Here is a 13151-nt window from a genome sequence, read left to right as displayed (position 1 = left end):
AGCCCTTTCGAGGTCGCTGGCCCTTCCATGAGGGGGCACCTCAGCGTACTACCCTGAAGCCCGCTTCCCAATGAGATTCGGTCGACCCACTCCTCCATCCCCAGTCTAGGGGGTTGTCTCTCCCTATTCTTCGAGGTATGGGTCAAGATCACGTCGGACCAGTGGGTTCTCAAGATTATCCGAGACGGTTATGCTTTAGAGTTTTCTCCTGATCTGCCGGACCTCTATGTAGTCTCTCCTTGCGGACGTCTGAAGCAGGAGGCAGTGGCCCAAATCCTTATCAGGCTCCAGTAGCTGGGTGCCATTGTCCCGGTCCCAGCAGAAGAGCTTGGCGCCGGCCAGTATTCCATCTACTTCATAGTACCAAAGAAGGAAGATTCCTTTCGCCCGATCTTGGACCTCAAGAGGGTCAACCGGGCCCTCAAGGTACCTCATTTTCATATGGAGACCCTGAGGGTGGTCATAGCAGCTGTTCATCCCAGCAAATACCTGGCCTCTCTCGACTTAACGGAGGCGTACTTACACATCCTGATTCGCTCCAAACATCAGAAGTATCTCCGCTTCCACGTTCTGGGCCAGCATTTTCAGTTCCAGGCGCTTCCCTTCGGTCTAGCCACCGTGCTGCGCACCTTCACCAAGGGTCGTGGTGGTGGCTCTCTGCCGGGAAGGAGTCTTGGTCCATCCTTATCTGGACGACTGCTCGTGAGGGCCAAATCGGAAGTTCTCTGCAGGCAGGCGGTCGACCGGGTTTTAGCTCTTCTTACCTCTCTCAGGTGGATAGTCAACTTCCCCAAAAGCCATCTCCAGCCTTCCCAGGTGTTGGAATTTCTGGGGTCCCGCTTCGATACTCGGGTCGGAAAGGTGTTTCTGCCCCGTTCTCGAGCACTCAAGCTCATCGACCAGGTGCGTAACCTTATCTTGCTCCCATTCCCGACGGCGTGGGACTACCTCCAGGTCCTGGGGACTATGGCCTCCACCATCGACCTAGTCCCCTGGGCTTTTGCGCATATGCGACCATTACAGAGAGCTTTGTTATCCCGCTGGCAGCCTTTGTCAGAACAGTTTCAAAAGGTTCTTCCGCTTTCGGCCTCTATCATCGCCGACATACAGTGGTGGCTTTCGCTTCCGCATCTTCTGAGGGGAATGTCTCTTCGGACTCCACAGTGGATCATAGTCACCACGGATGCCAGTCTCTCCGGTTGGGGAGCCGTCTGCCAGTCTCAGACCATGCAGGAATACTGGTCTCCAGTCAAATCCCGTTGGCATATCAATCGGCTAGAAGCCCGGGTGGTTCGTCTGGCCTTACAAGAGTTTTTGCCTCTGCTTCGAGGCAAGGTGGTGAGGGTCCTCTCCGACAACTCCATGACGGTAGCTTATATCAACCAACAGGGGGGCACTCTGAGTCGCCTAGTGGCCCTGGAAGCCAGCCGGCTCCTTGCCTGAGTCAGGCGTCACCTGGACTGCCTGGCGGCCTCCCACATAGCGGGCAAGGAGAATGTGCAAGCCGATTTCCTCAGTCGCCAGCATCTCGATCTGGGAGAGTGGGAGCTCTCGGATGGGGCCATGGAATTGATCATCAGCAGGTGGGGTCCCCCGCACCTAGACCTCATGGCGACTTTGAGCAATTCCAAAGCCACCGCAAGGATCGGTGTTGGGACCGGTCCTGTTCAATATCTTTGTGAGCGACATTGCGGACGGGATTGAAGGTAAGGTTTGTCTCTTTGCGGATGACACTAAGATCTGCAACAGAGTGGACACGCCGGAAGGAGTGGAGAGAATGAGACGGGATCTAAGGAAACTGGAAGAGTGGTCGAAGACATGGCAGCTGAGATTCAATGCAAAGAAATGCAAAGTCATGCATATGGGGAGTGGAAATCCGAATGAAATGTATTCGATGGGGGGGGGAAGGCTGATGTGCACGGAGCAGGAGAGGGACCTTGGGGTGATAGTATCTAATGATATGAAGTCTGCGAAACAATGCGACAAGGCGATAGCAAAAGCCAGAAGAATGCTGGGCTGCATAGAGAGAGGAATATCGAGTAAGAAAAGGGAAGTGATTATTCCCCTGTACAGGTCCTTGGTGAGGCCTCACCTGGAGTACTGTGTTCAGTTCTGGAGACCGTATCTTCAAAAAGACAAAGACAAGATGGAAGCGGTACAGAGAAGGGCGACCAGGAAGGTGGAGGATCTTCATCGGATGACGTACGAGGAGAGATTGAAGAATCTAAATATGTACACCCTGGAGGAGAGGAGGAGCAGAGGTGATATGATACAGACTTTCAGATACTTGAAAGGTTTTAATGATCCAAAGACAACGACAAACCTTTTCCGTAGGAAGAAAATCAGCAGAACCAGGGGTCACGATTTGAAGCTCCAGGGAGGAAGATTCAGAACCAATGTCAGGAAGTATTTCTTCACGGAGAGGGTGGTGGATGCCTGGAATGCCCTTCCGGAGGAAGTGGTGAAGACCAGAACTGTGAGGGACTTCAAAGGGGCATGGGATAAACACTGTGGATCCATAAAGTCAAGAGACCGCCAATGTAGAGTGGGTGGCTCACCAGAACGATGGCTACTGCCCGGAGACAATACCCTTATTAAATAAACATACAGATGCTTACTGTGACTCCAACATCGCTCTAAGCTTCAACGGCAAGAGGAAATGTGGAAAAAAGGATTTGCAATCACAAAGAGGGGAGTAGCTGGCTTGTTACGGCGGTTACTACCCCAAACCAAATAAGCCTAATACTTCACTTTCCAAGCATATACAGCATAGTTCTCTGCTTCAACGGCAGGGGAGAAGAAAAGAGGGTTCGCACTCACAAAGCGGGGAGTAGCTGGCTTATTACGGCGGTTACTACCCCAAACCAAATGTGCCTGATACTTCGCTTTCGATGCATATCCAGCATGGCTCTCTGCTTCATGGCATGGGAGAAAGGCTGATACATCAAGCATTTCCAGCATAGCTCTCTGCTTCAACAGCAGGGGAATAAGAAAAGCTGAGGCTTCACGCATATCCAGAATAGCTTCAACTGCAGGGGAGAAGAAAAAAAAAAAAAAGGATTCGCACTCACAAAGCAGGGAGTAGCTGGCTTGTTACGGCGGTTACTACCCTAAACCAAAAGGGCCTGATACTTCACTTTCAATGCATAACCAGCATGGCTCTCCGCTTCAACGGCAGGAGAGAGGAAAAACAACCAATAGGGGCTGTATGACATAGTCTGGGTAAAGGGAATAAACATGGGTGTAGCTTGCTTATTGCAGCGGTTACTACCCCTACTACCCCTAACTAATCAAGCTAGGTATTTCACTTGGATGCAGCTCCATCACTGCTCTCTACATTAATGGTGGGGGTGGAAGGGAAATAGAACCAAGAGTTAAGAGAAAAAGATAAGTATATGAGAAAAAATGTGTGAAGCTTGCTGGGCAGACTGGATGGGCCATTTGGTCTTCTTCTGCCGTCATTTCTATGTTTCTATGTTTCTATGTTCTTCAGCCGATGGAGGGAACACTATTCGGAGGGAGTGGATGCTCTCGCTCTCACCTGGCCCTCAGACATCCTCCTCTACGTGTTTTCTCTGTGGCCTCTCGTGGGAAAAGTGCTCCAAGGAATAGAACTTCATGAGGGGGCCGGTCATTCTGGTAGCACCCAAATGGCCCCACAGGCCGTGGTTTGCGGATCTGGTCAACCTGGCATTGGATGGGCCTCTTCGTCTCGGCCATCTTCCTCGTCTGCTTCGGCAGGGTCCCGTATTTTTCGACCAGGCGGATCGCTTCTGTCTAGCAGCCTGGCTTTTGAATGGAGACATCTGAGCTGTAAAGGCTATAAGGAGAAGGTGATTACCACTCTCCTGTGGGCGCGTAAGCCATCTACTTCGTTGGCTTATGTTCGTGTTTGGAAAGTCTTTGAGACTGTCTGTTCTGAAGCGGGTGTCTCGGCGCGTTCGGCACCAGTCTCAGTGGTTCTTTCCTTTCTCCAGAAAGGCCTTTCCAAGGGTCTTTCCTTTAATTAGTTGCGCGTCCAAGTGTCCACTCTTGGTTCTCTTCTCGGTCGCGTAGAAGGGCACACCTTGGCCGAACATTGCTCGGTTCTTGAAGGGCGCCAAACATTTGCGGCCACTTGTCCGTCCCACATGTCTGTCCTGGAATCTCAATTTAGTCCTCCAGGCTCTCTGTGTGCCTCCATTTGAACCTCTCCGTCTGGCTACCTTAAAGGATAATATGCTTAAGGCAGTTTTCTTGGTTTCTATTTATTCCGCTTGTCAGGTTTCGGAGATTCAAGTGTGATCCTGTCGGGAGCCCTTTCTGTGTTTTTCTGATTCGGGAGTCTCTCTCAAACAGTGGCTTCCAAAGTAAGACTGTTACTTCCTTTTCCCGAAGGTCCTTTCTTCCTTCCATGTTAATCAGTCGGTGGAACTTCCTGCATTCTCTTCGGAGGACTTCGCAGGTCCCGCTGGGGGCGATCTTCGCCGGCTTGATGTGAAACACGTGAGTTTCAGGTCTCCGATCATCTTTTTGTCCTCTGGAGTGGTCCAAATAGGGGCAAACAGGCTTCTAAGCCTACTATTGCTCGCTAATTGAAGGATGCGATTGCCTCGGCTTATATCTGCCAAGGCCGGACAGTTCCTGAGACCTTGAAGGCTCACTCTTTGCGTTCTCAGGCTACTTCGTTGGCGGAGAGTCAGTCGGTCTCTCTGCAAGAGATCTGCAGGGCCACTACATGGACATCCCTGCATACTTTTGCTCGGCATTACCGTCTGGATGTGCACGCATTGGTCTTTGGTTCTTTCGGGCAGCAGGTGCTTCGAGCAGGACTGTCTCGGTTCCACCCGGTTTAGGGAAGCTTTGGTACATCCCACGGTCTGGACTGATCTGGGTACGTACAGGGAAACGAAAATTAGTTCTTACCTGTTAATTTTTGTTCCTGTAGTACCACGGATCAGTCCAGACGCCCTTCCCTGGTTTCTTTCTTTTCTGCCGTCCGCTCAAAGTTTTTTTCCTACAGGTCTTTGAATGGATATCCTCTATCATTCTCTTCAGGACACCAGAAGCATCTGTAATTGATGACCAAGAATATGCAGGAGCGCTATTTTACAGAGTCCATTCCTTGTTGATAATTGTTTCGTTGGTTACTCATTTGAGTCTTGTTTCCTTGCTTGATCCATTTTCGGGGTTTATCTTAAATTCTTATCTGCTTTGACAATGGTTATACTGAAGGGCTGCAGGGTAGGCTCTGTCCTGATATAGGATACCCTTTTCAGTTTTAGTCTGCCTCCATCTGCTGGGCAGGAAGCTCAACCCACGGTCTGGACTGATCCATGGTACTACAGGAATGAAAATTAACAGGTAAGAACTAATTTTCCTATATATAAATGTTTTTCTGGAATCTGGCTGACTGGTGTAATTTAATTCTTCTTTCATTGCAATGCACATGATGTTGTGAAAGCATGTAAATTATGAAAAATGAAATGACATTTTGTAACTGTGTGGTGTAAATGGACACTGTGATTTTGATTGTGATTGTAATATTTCTAATTTTGATCAATAAAGTTTATTTTGATTTAAAAAAGGAGCCAAGGGGGAGAAATAGGATCTAGGGAAGGAGACAGACGTGAGACAGTAAAGGTTATGGATGTCTGGTCCCTAGTGAGAATAGAAAATTAGATCTGCTAAGTGATAGGGTTAATTTTTATTATGTTTTATAACATCTGTATTTCTGTTTTGAATTTAATTACTGCTATGAATTGTATTTCAGTAATTGTGTTATGAAATTGTATTAGAAATTGCTGTTATTAATTATTAAGAGTTGTATTATGAATTTGTTAGCCGATTTGGGCAATCTTTTGGTATTGGGAAGGTGGGATACAAGTGTGATAGCTAGACTCCTGTGCCACTCCATCCTCTCCCTCTGCTTGCTTACCTCTCCAGTTACCTAACAAAATAGCGGAAGCAGCTACTGTTGCACCATTTCCTCCTTTCTCTCTGCTTGCATCCCTATAAAACAAATGCAGCAGAGACAGAGCAAGGGACTAGAGGGATGGTAGAGAGAAAGCGATGTGACAGGAGGGAGTTGGACAGTGTCATACCACAGTTACCTCTGTGTCCCCTATATATAGTCCCTTGCAGATTCTCTCTTTTTTGATCTGGAAAATTTCACACTCATCCAAGCTGAAATTGTTGCTTTCCAAATAAGAGGGAAGATTATTTTGTACCCACCTGAGAAAAAAGTTTGTGAGCTCCAAGTATATTAATTAGAAGTGCAAGTTCTGATTGAAATCATTTTTTTCTTATGCAATGAAGACTATAAATAAAACAATTCCATATTTTCTGAGACACAGTAATGTAAAGGAGGAACAGTGAGTTACAGACCGGATTGCAGAGTTAGGGCCTGAATCATCAAGGCATTTTCCCGTAAACACGTGATGGGAGAAATGCTTTAGTGAATCAAGGCCTTAGTTGGATAAACTTATTAGAAGTTCCACATGGGGAACCCTCACCCTTCCTGATTTATTTATAGAGCTGCAGATAAAGGTTTACTCATTGTTCCAACTGCTAAGACTTGTCATTTCTAGACAAGTAGCCTAGTGGTTAGAGCAGTGAGTTTTGAGCCAGGGAAACCAGGGTTCAAATCCCACCGCCACTCCTTGTGATCTTGGGCAAGTCACTTTACCCTATGTTGCCGCAGGTACAAATAACTATAGTACCTGAATGTAATCTGTTTTGAAGTGCTGAAAAGAGGAATATAAATAAATAAACAATTCGTACTAGGGTTTTTGCATTCTCTGGTCCCACCCTGTGCAATGAGCTACCCACGGAGCTGAAAGATCTCATTGACTACAAAGCCTTCAGAAAACATTTGAAAGTGCACTTCTTTTGTTTGATATTTTCCTGATGTCTAAGTTTTTTTGTTTTTTTTAATATGCACCTGTGTTCTGTTTTATCTATTGTGTTGATGTGCCTGTTACATGATACTATATCACCTATGTGTTTTTACTGTTACCCACTTAGCACAGTTTCACTGTTATAGGCAGTATAAAGATGCCTGTAAATAAATAAATATTTATTAAAAACATGTGTTTACTTCCTATAACAGAGCAATCTAAGCTAAGCGGTGCACAAGGCATTCTAAAAACATTTCAAACATAACTCAAAATAAAAACATAATTTAGCTTGTACAGTCTAAATAAAATATAAATCATTACATAAGGATCCATTAATATAATATGATTAAAAGCTTCTTGAAAAAGAAGGATCTTTAACTGTTACAGAATACCCCGATGTTTCCTTAACGTAAAAAAGGCTGAAAACCAGTGATTTAACTAAATTAGATTTTCCTGTACAGGGAAATTGAGTCCGACTACAGGAATAACAATGAGGTAGATATTTAAAAGCCATTTAGACTGATAACTCACAAGTTATCCATCTAAATGGCTTAAACGGCATATTGAGCTTCTTATCCGGCTAAATCATAGTCAGATAAGTTGTTATCCGGCTATAATTTAGCCGGATATAAAAGGGGCGTTCCAGGGAGGGGTCCCGTTATCTGGATAACTTAGCCACATATTGGGGCGGATTTTCAGAGCCCTGCTCGCGTAAATCCGCCCAAAACCGGGCGGATTTACGCGAGCAGGGCCCTGCGCGCCGGGAAGCCTATTTTACATAGGCCTCCCGGCGCGCGCAGAGCCCCGGGACTCGCGTACGTCCCGGGGTTCTCGGAGGGGGGCGTGTCGGGGGCGGGGCCGGAGCGTGCGGCGTTGCGGGGGCGTGTCGGCAGCGTTTTGGGGGTGGGTACGGGGCGTGGCTACGGCCCGGGGGCGTGGCCGCGCCCTCCGTACCCGCCCCCAGGTCGCGGCCCGGCGCGCAGCAGGCCCGCTGGCGCGCGGGGATTTACGTCTCCCTCCGGGAGGCGTAAATCCCCCGACAAAGGTAAGGGGGGGGTGTAGACAGGGCCGGGGGGGTGGGTTAGGTAGGGGAAGGGAGGGTAAGGTGAGGGGAGGGCAAAGGAAAGTTCCCTCCGAGGCCGCTCCAATTTCGGAGCGGCCTTGGAGGGAACGGGGGGAGGCAGCGCGGCTCGGCGCGCGCAGGCTATACAAAATCGATAGCCTTGCGCGCGCCGATCCAGGATTTTAGTGGATACGCGCGGCTCCGCGCGTATCTACTAAAATCCAGCGTACTTTTGCTTGAGTCTGATGCGCAAGCAAAAGTAGGCTGATCGCGCTTCTTTTAAAATCTACCCCATTGGGTATATCCGGCTAATTTAGCTGCATAATTTTAGACCTGCTGGAAGCAAGTCTAAAGTTATCCAGCCTCATGGGGCCATAAAATTTGAGACTTAACTGGATATATTAAAAAATGAATATATTTGGTTAAGTTACGGTCAAGAAAAAAAAATCCCAATGTGGACTGTCCCCTCGCCTCCCTCCCACCCGAGTTGCAAAGGCCCTCTGGGGCCGACCTTTGCACCCCCCAAAAACAGCCCATTTCATTAAAATAAAAAATTTAATAGCACCAGGAGAAACCCCCACCCACTACTCCAACGTCCCCTTAAATGCGCAAATTTTAAATTTTGCAGCCCTCTGAATCACCCCCTGCCCAATACCTTTATTTAAAGTCGATGGCCATGATCGTGGTAGCCTACTACCGCAATCCGGATCCGGCACTTCTTGGGACGCTTCTGCCATTGCTAGGCATCTACGCGTAGCCGGATAACTTGTCCACTAAACATCCTAATCCGTATGGACCCCCAATATATCCAGCTAACTTTGAAGGGATATTCAGTAGTGCAGCTGCACTATCTGGCATGACCAGTGTTAGCCGGACAACTTAGCTGGCTAACCTAACTCCTCTGAGGAATGCCCCTAAGTTATCCAGCTAAATGTTAGCCAGCTAAGTGGGGGAAATATTCAAAAACTGGCATTTAGCTGGATAACTTGTGAATGATATGGCTAAAATACCTAGAAGACAGAGAGAGAAAAGGACAGTACCAGAGCAGCCCAGCATCCTGTTTCCAACAGAGGCCAAACCAGGCCACAAGAACCTGGCAATTACCCAAACACTAAGAAGATCCAAAGAAACATATAGAAACATAGAAACATAGAAATGACGGCAGAAGAAGACCGAATGGCCCATCCAGTCTGCCCAGCAAGCCTCACACATTTTTTCTCTCATTCTTATCTGTTTCTCTTAGCTCCTTGTTCTATTCCCCTTCCACCCCCACCATTAATGTAGAGAGCAGTGATGGAGCTGCATCCAAGTGAAATATCTAGCTTGATTAGTTAGGGGTAGTAGGGGCAGTAACCGCCGCGATAAGCAAGCTACACCCATGCTTATTTGTTTTACCTAGACTATGTTGTACAGCCCTTGTTGGGTTTTTTCCTTCTCCCCTGCCGTTGAAGCAGAGAGCCATGCTGGATATGCATTGAAAGTGAAGTATCAGGCACATTTGGTTTGGGGTAGTAACCGCCGTAACAAGCCAGCTACTCCTCGCTTTGTGATTGCGAATCCTTTATTTCTTCACCCCTGTCGTTGAAGCTATGCAGGATATGCGTGAGGCATCAGTTGTTTTTTTTTTGTTTTTTTTTTCCCCTGCCGTTGAAGCAGAGAGCTATGCTGGAAATGCGTGATGTATCAGTCTTTCTCCCATGCCGATGAAGCAGAGAACCATGCTGGATATGCATGGAAAGTGAAGTATCAGGCACATTTGGTTTGGGGTAGTAACCGCCGTAACAAGCCAGCTACTCCCCGCTTTTTGAGTGCGAACCCTTTTTCTTCTCCCTTGCCGTTGTAGCAGAGAGCTCTGCTGGATGTGTGAAGTATCAGTTATTCTTCTCCCCTGTCATTGAAGCAGAGAGCTATGCTGTATATGCATTGAAAGTGAAGTATCAGGCATATTTGGTTTGGGGTAGTAACCGCCGTAACAAGCCAGCTACTCCCCTCTTTGTGAGTGCAAATCCTTTTTTCCATTACCTCTTGCTGTTGAAGCTTAGAGCGATGTAGGAGTCACAGTAAGCATGTGTATGTTTATTTAATAAGGGTATTGTGTCAATAGCCATCATTCTGGCGAGTCACCCACTCTTCATTGGCGGCCTCTTGACTTTATGGATCCGCAGTGTTTATCCCACGCCCCTTTGAAGTCTTTCACAGTTCTGGTCTTCACCACTTCCTCCGGAAGGGCATGCTATTAATTGCTACTGATGCAATTAATAGCAGAGGCTATTCCCTAAGTAAACTTGATTAATAGCCATTAATGGACTTCTCCTCCAAGAACTTATCCAAACCTTTTTTGAGCCCAGCTACACTAACTGCCACATCCTCTGGCAACAAATTCCAGAGCTCACAGATTAGACTACAATTGGAAGAAAGTTGAAGTCTACAGTGACTCTACCTAGGAGCGGTCATCCTGCCAGGTCACCACAAGAACAAGCCAGAAAGTCATCCATGAAATAGCAAAGAACCTCAGGCTAACGTCTTAAGATCTACAGGCTTCTCTCACTGTGGCTGGTGTGTGAAGGTTTATGTATCAGCCATCAGGAAAAAGAGAATGGGAATAGAGTCCATAGGACGCTTACTGAAAAGAACTTCACTGTCTGCCTCAGATTCATCAAAGAGCATCTAGATTACCCACAAGACTTCTGGAGTAATGTTCTTTGGACACATGAGTCAAAACTTGAACTTTTCAGTTACAATAATAAATGTTTTATTTGGTGAAAGCCAAACAGTGCCTTCCAAAGTAAGAGCCTCATCCTGATTGTCAAGCAGCATGGTGGTGGAGGTATGATGGTGTGGGAACCATGAATTCTGCTTTATGTCTGCAAATTCTGCAGAAAAAGTGTCTGAGTTGAAGCTGAACAAAAGGTGGGTCTTGCGGTAAGACGACAACCCTAAACATTCAAGTAAACCTACTTCAGAATGGCTGAAGAAGCGATTTCATGTTTTGGATTAGCCAAGTCAAAGTGCCAACCTAAACTCTATATAGAAATGTTGTGGCTAGACCTAAAGCGAGCTGTTAATGCAAGGAAGCCCTGAAATGTCATGGATTTGAAACAGTTCTACATGGAACCAAAGTGCCTGCAGGGCAATGTAGAAGACTGATGAACACTTACAGGAAATCTGGCTGTTCAGGGAGGTGCCACTGCTTACTGAATGAAGGGTTCGCATACTTTTTCACATAAGCATACGTGCTGTTGCATCTTTTTGTTACATGAATAATCAAACTATATCTTTTGTCTGAGTTCTTTATTTGATGGTGCTATCTTTATTTCTTATCAGGGTTTAGATTAGGCTATGTCAAGTTCTGAGTCTAAATTGTGCTAAAATAAGACCATCCTGAATAGTGACCTAAAGCATTTTCATGAAAGGAAATACATTTCATTTTCAAACTGGGGACAAGCACTTCACTGTACAGCCTAAGAAAAAGCAAAGGAAGAGCTGCATTTAGCTATTGGTAACGCAGGTTTGCCATCTCAAAGAGAGAGTATACATAAATCAGTTGGTTCTCCTTTATACTTTGTTTTCTTTTTCCTTTTGACACATTTTCTTGCTAAAACTGTTCTTGCTCTTTTATGTATTTGCAAGCTTTGCAGAAATGTTTCATCGGGAGAGAGTAAGACAGTGTAGTTATAAGGTCCCATAATGATCAGAGAAGACACCTGGAAAATGTAAAGTTGAACAAAGGATCACACGATGGATGACCACGTTTTGAACTTGGCTAATGAGAATGGCCATTTTCTGAGCATGGAGTGCCCCGTGGTTTAGTCGACCTCTCAGGGCCCACCGGCGAGACATGGCCTGACAGTAAATCACCAGCCAATCCTTTGTGCCTACCACCACTTATGTGCTCACGTGGGACAGTCTAAACGTAGAACTTTAAAATATGGCTACAAGAACTCTGCAGTTCAGTTTGCAACATACAACAGGAGGTACTAAGACTAGAAGACAGAGAGAGAAAAGGACAGCACCAGAGCAGCCCTGTTAAGGAGTCTAATTGGGTGAGATTGACCTTGTGTCTTTTAATTAGTTTAGAAGGTAACTACTGGTTAGCCACACTCAGGAAGGCTTGTATGATAAACGTTGGTGAATTCTTAGACCTGCCTTATTTGTCAAACCCAGTAAAGGGGTCCCAGGTTGTTGAAGTGTGACCTGGGCTAGCATTACAGGATTAAATTTCTGGCCCAGTGGCATATTGTAATGGTATAGCTGCTGTTTCTCCCTGGATTATACAGAGCTTTTCCTGCTTATTCTTTTGTAGGAAATCTTTTCTTTTCTCTTTCAGCTTTGGGAAATGTGCATCTTTCTGTTTTGCACAGTACAGGAGCACTTGTAATTCTGTTTTTATTGCTCTAGTGGAGATCTGCAGGCAGAGTCTGGCCTCTTGGGGGTTGCAGTTCAGATTTTGTCTGCACATTTTTATTTCTAATTTTGGGTCACTTATTCTGTATTGTTTCTGCATTTGTGACTGAGGCGAGGTAATCTGCTAGCATGTATTTTCTTTGTAGGGATTGATATCAGTCCAGATTGTTTTGCTTCAGACCTGCACTTCCTAATAAGAGGTGTGCTGGTGTTCTAGGACGCCTTGCAGTAGTTGCAATGTTGCCTTTTCATAAGTGGGGTTGGCATCATATAGCAGGTCTGGTGTGTGGTTTGTAAGGTTTTGTGCTGCATCATAGATTGCCTGGTAATGGAGGGAGTTTGTGTTATTTATTGAACATTTAAACATTCTTTTTTGTATGGTGAGTTAGGGAAGCATGCTCTGTGCCCATTATTAGGTGCGCTTCTGTGGATGCAGAAAGTTTGCATTCTGGATAATTTAGAGTTAATGGTAGCCCCCAGACCTCATTCTATATATATAAGGATTTGTTGTATGCTATCAAATCATTTTTATAGTACTTTTACTAGGCAGTTGAAACTGGCTAAAGGTTTAGTGGTTTTTGTACTCCCTTAAAGCTCTGAGATGTACTTGTTATCAGGCTAAGTAATGCACAGTCTAGGGCAGTATTTCTCAACCTTTTATATGCTACGGACCGGCTAGCTACCTTCCTTCAAATATATGTGGATCAGTTGCAGCCCTGATGAGCAAGGGGGGAGGGGGGAGAAGTCCCCCAGAAAATTAGAGTTGGGGGGGTTTAAGAGAATGTACTCCCTCCTCCTCAGTAGCT

At 46.1% G+C, this 13151-nt stretch overlaps 1 protein-coding gene across 1 annotated transcript in view; it reads left to right on the top strand.

The window, feature by feature from the left end:
- Positions 1-13151, top strand: part of RPS6KA5 (ribosomal protein S6 kinase A5) — a 277526-nt gene that overhangs the window by 178702 nt on the left and 85673 nt on the right. The gene's annotated exons all lie outside the window — the stretch shown is intronic.

The sequence above is a fragment of the Rhinatrema bivittatum genome, chromosome 4, assembly GCF_901001135.1.
Source record: "Rhinatrema bivittatum chromosome 4, aRhiBiv1.1, whole genome shotgun sequence".
In the NCBI taxonomy this organism is placed as follows: domain Eukaryota; kingdom Metazoa; phylum Chordata; class Amphibia; order Gymnophiona; family Rhinatrematidae; genus Rhinatrema; species Rhinatrema bivittatum.
This window is presented reverse-complemented; position numbering and strand designations above follow the sequence as displayed.